General features: G+C 35.3%; 1 long non-coding RNA gene across 1 annotated transcript in view; it reads left to right on the forward strand.

Annotated features, from left to right (window-relative positions):
* LOC137629156 (uncharacterized) overlaps positions 1-9603 on the forward strand; it is a 1187366-nt gene that overhangs the window by 810949 nt on the left and 366814 nt on the right. The window lies entirely within an intron of this gene.

A 9603-nucleotide genomic window follows, 5' to 3' on the forward strand; every position in this document is an offset into this window, starting at 1 on the left:
ATCACCCCTCTCTCTCTCTCTCCTCTCTCTCTCTCTCTCTCTCTCTCTCTCTCTCTCTCTCTGTCTCTCTCTCTCTCTCTCTCTCTCTCTCTCTCTCCCCCATTTTCGTATGTCGAGATATTACCTTGGAAATTTACCTATCTCTCTCTCTCTCTCTCTCTCTCTCTCTCTCTCTCTCTCTCTCTCTCTCTCTATATATATATATATATATATATATATATATATATATATATATATATATATATATATACATATATGTCTATTTATCTACGAGTCGCAGGTGGTGTATAATCGAATTGATTATGTAATTTTTATTTGTCTTTTATTTTAAACTTGTGCCTGTCAGCTTAGATCACTGTTCATTGTGGACGCTTTGGGCCTTTGTAATGTGGTGCTTTGTTAGTCCTTCTCGTGATTTTTGGTGGAATTACACCTTTGCTTCTATAAACCTGCAGACATTTTTGCACAATTTAGTTAGTCTGCCCATCATAGGTTTAGTGGAATCAATATCGCCTGCTAAATAAATGAATATATTGACTCTTTTTACACCTTTGCGTCTATAAAACTGCAGACATTTTCCATAGTTGTGGCAATGTGACCATTATAGGTTTAATGGAACCAATATCCTTTACTAAATATATGAATATATTGACTATTTTTACATCTTTGCGTCTATAAAACTGAAGACATTTTTGAATAGTTGTGGCAGTCTGGTCATCTTAGTTTTCATGGAACCAAATATCACCTACAAAATATATGAATATATTGAGTCTGGTATACTGTAGACTAAAATAAAATATGTTTTAGATTCTCCATATTTAAATGAGAATTACTAAATATCATAGAGTTAATATTTACAAAGTTACACTCTTCGTTGAGGTTGCATTTAGTTCGCAGGTACGAAAACAACAGAATTGGACTATCGTGCAATTATAGGGTAGAATTATCTTACCTTGCTTCTCGTTATTGCTGACAAAGGCGAGGTTGTTGTCTTACTAAATAGGTCAATATATTATTCATCACTTTATGAAGAGTCGTCATCTGTGCACTATTGCCGGAACTGCATATTGTTTAAATCGTACTTTTTAATACTGTATCGCTACACCAACATTGTTACTTCCCAAACCGAGAAAGCTCTTCGACATCATTATTGTCTTGAATTATCAACACTATTTCCTCGCATCCCCGTGTTGCATTTTCAAGATATATCACCGAATCCTTCTGTTTCATAAATGAAGATGCTAGCGAGCTAATTTATCTTTCATTACTTATGCACCTCCAGTATCGAGTCCATTATAAGACGCCAAGTCCCAGATTTAAGTAGAGTTTTTGTAAGGAACATTCTGAAATCTTTTTTTTTAGCGTACACTTTTTTTTTTTTTATCATAGTCTTGTAAATTAAGCTGAAATTGTGAAAAGTCTTATTATAATGTTAATACTTGAAGATCTCTCTCTCTCTCTCTCTCTCTCTCTCTCTCTCTCTCTCTCTCTCTCTCTCTCTTCGGCAATATTATTGTCTTGAATTATCAACACTATTTCCCCACCTCCCCGTGTTGCATTTTCAAAACATATCACCGAACCCTCTCTCTCTCTCTCTCTCTCTCTCTCTCTCTCTCCTCTCTCTCTCTCTCTCTCTCTCTCTCTCTCTCTCTCTCTCCAGCAATATTATTGTCTTGAATTATCAACACTATTTCCTCACCTCCCCGTGTTGCATTTTCAAAACATATCACCGAACTCTCTCTCTCTCTCTCTCTCTCTCTCTCTCTCTCTCTCTCTCTCTCTCTCTCTCTCTCTCTCTCTTCGGCAATATTATTGTCTTGAATTATCAACACTATTTCCTCACCTCCCCGTGTTGCATTTTCAAAACATATCACCGAACCCTCTCTCTCTCTCTCTCTCTCTCTCTCTCTCTCTCTCTCCTCTCCTCTCTCTCTCTCTCTCTCTCTCTCTTGTCAAAAATCCTATCCAAATGCGATGCAATTTAAATGATAATCTAGATACGCCGCCACGGAATTAGCCCACCGGGTGCCTTACCTCCTCCCCAAATGCTATGCAAATAACAGAGAAATGACGACGAAAAATAATGTATATACGAGTCTTCTGTTACCACGAGTCTAATCAACGTATTATCTAATTAGGCACAGGTTAAATGGTTTCAGGTGTGTACGGTTTAAGAGCTGGATCTTTATGAGTGGTCTTTATTCATTCACGGTTTGGGAGTCGTTTGCACAAAGTAATGTGACACTCGAATGTGATTAGCTTCATTAAAAGGGTTAGTCTCTCTCTCTCTCTCTCTCTATCTCTCTCTCTCTCTCTCTCTCTCTCTCTCTCTCTCTCTCTCTCTCTAAGTATTCACATTTTTGTCTGTCGAGATATTAACTTGGAAATTTACCCACCTGAAACGTTAGACCACCCTCCCATCCGCTCTCTCTCTCTCTCTCTCTCTCATCTCTCTCTCTCTCTCTCTCTCTCTCTCTCTCTCTTTACTTTCAAGAAACACTTCCCTGTATTTACACAATAATTTTGATTTTGTATTGTATGAAAGGCAGTCGAAGTATTGAAGTAAATTTTTAAAATAAACTTCCCTTCTGATATCATCACCAGTATTTTGTTCTCTCAAATCACCCAATAAACTGATACCTCTCTTCATTTATTCTTCCCATAATTAAATATATTGCCAAGATATTTCATGCAATATACTGGACACACATCAGCAATTTGAGGATGTCGCAATTTTCTTTTTTTGTGAAATCCCGCTGTGAGATTAATACGGAAAAGAAAAATCTGTTCCTTTGCCCGTCTCTTTCAATTTAGTACAAAGACCATATCAGTTACATCCTCAGGCGGTGGCTTTTTTCCACCAAGCATTCAGAACGAGTGTCCAAAGAAATATTTCGAAAAATCTGCTTGGGGTGATTACTATCAGTATATCCTTGCATACGACTAGTCTGCATTTTTAGATGAATGCATGAGATGTGCCTTTTTCCTTGAGATGATTTAAAAGAAAAAAAAAAAGTTTGGTTATAACACGCGTACAGTTGGATACAGGAATTCATGGCACACCTCACTCGGAGAGCAGCTATAGTCCATTTCTTCTAGCGAGGCAGATTTGCACCGACTCGCAGCGGTGCTCCCTTTTAGCTCGGAAAAGTTTCCTGATCGCTGATTGGTTGGACGAGATAATTCTAACCAATCAACGATCAGGAAACTTTTCCGAGCTAAAAGGGCACCGCTGCAAATCGGTGCAAATCTGCCTCGCTAAAAGAAATGGACTATAGTTGCAGGTGGTGCTCGGGGATAAACACAAGAACTGGCTTCGCAGAAAGTGTGTGATGGGGTGCTCTTCCTCAGAGCGAGGTGTGCCAGTAATTCCTGTGTCCAGCTGTACGTTTCCTTTTATCTACGTCACTACATTCACCATAGATGACTAACGTCTAATTCATATGTTCACTAATTACATGAAAAAAAAAAATTCGCTGACGTGAAACTGGAAACCAACATATCTTGAAATTCGAAGTCCTATATTATTAATAAATTAAACGTTAACTCGCAGACAAGAGACTGATATCAAATATATTTTGCTATTTAACCTCATATTATTAATAAATAGACTTCCAAACACCTGTGGAAACCATATATTTTACAATTTCAAATTCATATATTATTAATAAATTAAACCTTAATCTGCTTACAAGAGACTTATAGATATATTCAGCAATTTAACATCATATTATTTAAGTAAACGTTGAATAAAGAAAAATCCTTTAACACTTGAATACAAAATCCCAGAACCATATCCATTTCCTTTCCTCACTGGACTATTTTTCCCTGTTGGAGCCCTTGGGCTTATAGCATCTTCCTTTCCAACTAGAGTTGTAGCCTGGCTACTACTACTACTACTACTACTACTACTACTACTACTACTACCTACTAATAATAATAATAATAATAATAATAATAATAATAATAATAATAATAATCACTTTCAAACACCTGAATAATAACGTGATCATTGTCACTCAGAAAGTCTACGGGATATCAACATACTATTCCAAGAAAAAGGGGGGGGGGGGGAGAAGCCTAACAACCTACTGGAATTAGGGATGAACCCTTTGTCAAAAAGCTTCTACTGAGATAAGCTAGTCTTGTCTTTACATACGGACTCATGCATCTGTAATAAGTTGACCTTTTCTGTACCTTGATTTATCGTGGGATTTCCGGGAGATGGAAAGTTACTTTTTAGTACACCTTGAGTATATACGTTATGTATATGTATGTATATATATGTATATATATATATATATATGTATATATATATATATATATATATATATATATATATATATATATATATATATGTGTGTGTGTGTGTGTGTGTGTGTGTGTATATATATGTTTATATATATCTATATATCTATCTATATATATATATATATTATATATATATATTTATATATATATATATATATAGATAATATATATATATATATATATATATATATGCGTGTGTGTGTGTGTATATATATATATATATATATATATTATATATATATATATATATGTTAATATATATCTATATATCTATATATATATATATATATATATATATATATATATATATATATGTATATATATATATATATATATATAAAATACTATAACATACGCGACTCCTCAAATAATGAATGCTAAATATCTAGATAGATATGCACGCACGCGCGCACACAGAGATTCAATCCTTTCCAACCCCTCCCCCTTTCCTAACTATCACTTAGCAGTTTGGGTAATTTGTGGGTGATTGTGCCTTCCAAGTGGTTACCACTATGTGCGAGAGGAAAAATAACTATATATATATATATATATATATATATATATATATATATATATATATATATATATAGTATTATATATATATATCCATACACTTTCTCTTTATTATATAGGGAAGTTGTATGTATATATAGTATCCAAAGGCACAAGGGGTATCAGTTAAATTGGATTATTATATTTCATGTTATTTCCCTTGATAATAACATCATCATCATCATCATCTCTCTCTCTCTCCTCTCTCTCTCTCCTCTCTCTCTCTCTCTCTCTCCTCTCTCTCTCTCTCTCCGTCACGCTTGCAGTTTTATATATAATCAACGCAAACACCTGCTAAAAATAAAGGTTACAGAATCGTCTGATACAAATTTTTCTCACATCAAGAAATACTTTTATAGAGAGAGAATTTCCGTACGTAATAATAACGACTCTCCTTTAAGGGAAGGGGACTGACTCACAGATGTAGTTACGTACTTAAAATAGATATTGAAAATATCGAATAAGTCACCAACGTGTCATTAGAGGGATTCAGAACCAATGTTAGTGCCATGAGTAATATAGGATAAAAACGGTTTATTTGAAAAAAAATAAAAAAAAAAAAAACACACGTAGATTCACGTCAGCGATCAGATTCGAATGGAAAAATATAAGTTGAGGATGAACACAAAATCAGATGTGAACGTTAAAAAATTGTTTTTATTATTGAGTGGGTTGTGGTGGCCGATGTGGTAACGTCCCTGACTGGTGAATGCCAGACTGGGGTTTGAGTCCCGCTCAAACTCGTTAGTTTCTTTTGTCGCTGTAACCTCACCATCCTTGTGAGCTGAAGATGGGGTTGTTTCGGGGGGAGCCTATAGGTCTATCTGTTGAGTCATCAGCAGCCATTGCTCCTAGCTTGGGTGGCGAAGGGTCTTGGGTTTCTGATCATATGGTCGGTCTTTAAGGCATTGTCCTGGTCGATAGGGCAATGTGTGTCCCTTGCCTCTGTCATTCATGAGCGGCCTTTAACCTTTAAAGATGAAATTAAATATCGTAGGTACACACTCACGTAGAATATTAAACAGAGAACGTTTTTTTCGCATACGATCATACTAGAGTTAATATGAGCGACAGGAATAGTTTAAAGGTTTGAAGGTCACTCATGAATGGCAGAGGCAAGGGAGAGTGGCTTAGCCCTATCAAGCGGGACAATGCCCTAGAGACTGACCATATATTATATGATCAGCGGCCAAGCCTCCTCTCAACCCAAGGTAGGACCAGGGAAGGCCAGGCAGTGACTGCTGATGACTCAGCAGATAGACCTATAGGCTCCCCCAACCTTAGCTCACAAGGATGGTAAGGTTGCAGACACTAATGACACTAACGCTGAGCAGGACACGAACCCCGGTCTGGCAAACACCAGACAGAGACGTTACCAATCAGGCCACAACAATATTATCGGGTGGACTGTAAGAAATGAGCGAAGTGTCATATATCTGTATTTAAAAATGTGATATTGATATATCGCGGCTTTATTAAAGAACACAACCGGAAATAATATTGACGCTGTGGCTTTCGGTAATAACAAACGGACAGAGGGGGAATTGTATAAAAAGTCATAAAACTGAAATGCAGGAAACAACAATAAAGGAAAAAACACAAATTCCACGAATATCATATCCAGGTCTCGTTGCAATTTAAAATCAGTTAATTAGAGCATGAGAAGAAAAGAAATATTTCAGTTCAAAACCTTCATCATCTCTCTCTCTCTCTCTCCTCTCCTCTCTCTCTCCTCTCTCTCTCTCTCTCTCTCTCTCTCTCTCACTTGAAGTATTTTATCCCATGTAATGAAAGCCTTTATCCTTGATATCTGTTGTTGAGAACAGCTGATCAATGACAGTCAAACCGAGAAATTAAAATAAAAACTTGATTTTTGTTTAGATAAGGAAAAAATTGACAGCTGTGGACAATAGATATTCGAAGCGACCTTCTCTTTATGGTTACGAATCTGTTATATAGGCATTACGCTGTTGCAAATTGTTGTGCTACAAATAGAGTTTGTTATTATAACCAAACAATATCAATTGTTTGTGTGGAAAGTTTTTCGCAAGATAAATACATCTTCGATTTTTTTGTTCTTCGCTATTGATTGGAATTCAATTAATGCATGTTTTGTTAAGGAAAGTTTAGAATTATTCATATAAATGTATGTATAATTCTGAAAGCTGCCATGTAGAGTTCATTCACCGTCATACATATATGATGCTACATTTAGTTTCTTATTTATATTACTGCTAAAGCAGATAAATATGTCCCAACTATTTTTTTTTTTCATATGTATGAAAGGCCTGTACTAACCGTGTGTCACACAATTGTACATAATTCCTTTTGTATATATTATGCTTGTATCTTCGCTCTTCCCTCGTTTTTCATGTTCGTTTTTCTCCTCTGTAACATTGTCAATATTTGAACATGAAAATTCTTGTTCGTTTTAGTGCGAGGAAGAGCGAAGATACAAGCCTAATATATACAAAAGGAATTATGTACAATTGTGTGACACACGGTTGGTACAGGCCCATTTTACCCAGTTCATGTTGCGCAAACATAATACATACCCTGCTAATTATATATTAATATTTTCTGTTTTCTTATCTAGACACAATACCTTTCCTCATTGAAAATATAGATTGATTGACTGATTTTCAGCTATCTGTCATCCTGAAATCGAAAGTCATTGACGCCGATATATTTTTCATATGAAAAAAGAAATAAATCGAAATTCAATTTAAAACCGTAAGAGGGAAAAGATCCAATAAATCTAAAATATACGGTCCAATAGATAAAAAGATACTGTCCAATGAATAAAAAATACGGTCCAATAAATCTAAAAATACGGCTAGCATCGTACAACACAGCCTGCCCCAAGAATCCTTGCAAATATAGAACGAACCACAATAATATCCAACACATTACATTTCATCACCGTGATTATTTTATTTTCTGGGATACCTATAATCAGGAGCATTTTGATTTTGGCATTGCTCTCCTCTAATGACTCCAATAAATTTAAAAATACGGTCCAATAATTAAAAAACACGGTCCAATAAATAAAAAAATACGGTCCAATAAATGAAAAATACAGTCTAGTAGACAAAAACATATGGTCCAATAATCTAAAAATACACCTAGCATCGTACAACACATCCTGCCCAATAATCCTTGCAAATATAGAACGAACCACAATAATATCCAACACATTACATTTCATCCCACTGTGATTATTTTATATTCTGCGATACCTATAATTAGGAGCATTTTAATATTGGCATTGCTCATCGCTAATGACTCCAATAAATTTAAGAATACGGTCCAATAATTAAAAAAACACGGTCAATAAATAAAAAAATACGGTCCAATAAATAAAAAAATACGGGTCCAATAAATTAAAAAATACGGTCCAATAAATAAAAAAATACGGTCCAATAAATCTAAAAAATACGGCTAGCATCGTACAACACAGCCTGCCCAATAATTCTTGCAAATATAGAACGAACCACAATAATATCCAACACATTACATTTCATCACTGTGATTATTTTATATTCTGCGATACCTATAATTAGGAGCATTTTAATATTGGCATTGCTCATCGCTAATGACTCCTATATTGTGCAAGAGAATCTGGGTCATCCCTGGGCAATTTATTTGATGGGGGGAACACAAGAGGATTCACCTGTAGAGTGAATAAGTTTTTTCTAGTGTTCAGCTCTATGCTCAGGTTATTTTCTCTCCCGGATCCGATTATCTGTCAGAGTCGGTAGAAAATCTCTTGTAACCGGAATTACATTTTGTTTGGCAGATGGTGGATTCGCAGTTATTCTTTCTTATGTTATTATATTGTTTAATTGTTTGGCGTTTATGTTATTCTGTTATTCCTATCGTTCAATGTTTTGCTTTAATTTTATTATTCATATGTATAAGGTCCAATCTTTTTTTCGAAACTGGAGATCTACAGTGTTTCGAAATTTTTATAATTGAGTTTTAGTTGTTCATTAGATTAGATTATCGTATAAATGTGTGTGTGTATATATATATATATATATATATGTATATATATATATATATATATATATTATATATATATATATATATATATAGATTTGATTAAGAAAAAGATTATGCATATATTTTCAGTTTTAAAAAGGAAATTTGACTTGACCCGTGTATATATATATATATATATATGTGTATATATATATATATATATATATGTGTATATATATATATATATATATATATGTACATGTATACATATACCAAGGCATTTCCCCAATTTTGGGGGGTAGCTGACATCAAACAAATGAAACAAAAAAGGGGACCTCTCCTCTCTACGTTCCTCCCAGCCTGACAAGGGACTCAACCGACCTCGGCTGTTACTGCTAGGGTGCCACAGCCCACCCTCCCCCGTTATCCACCACAGATGAAGCTTCGTAACGCTAATCCCATACCACTGCTACCTCCGCGGTCAACCAAGGCAATGGAGGAAGCAGCAGGGCCTACCGGAACTACGTCACAATCGCTTGCCATTCTTTCTTATTTCTAGCACGCACTCTTGCCTCTCTCACATCCATCCTCTTATCACCCAGAGCTTTCTTCACTCCATCCATCCACCCAAACCTGGGCGTTCCTCTTGTACTTTTCCCATCAACTCTTGCATTCATCACCTTTAGCAGACAGCCAGTTTCCATTCGCTCAACATGGCCAAACCACCTCAACACATTCATATCCACTGTAGCTGCT

This window comes from Palaemon carinicauda, chromosome 37 (genome assembly GCF_036898095.1).
Source record: "Palaemon carinicauda isolate YSFRI2023 chromosome 37, ASM3689809v2, whole genome shotgun sequence".
Taxonomy (NCBI): Eukaryota; Metazoa; Arthropoda; class Malacostraca; order Decapoda; family Palaemonidae; genus Palaemon; species Palaemon carinicauda.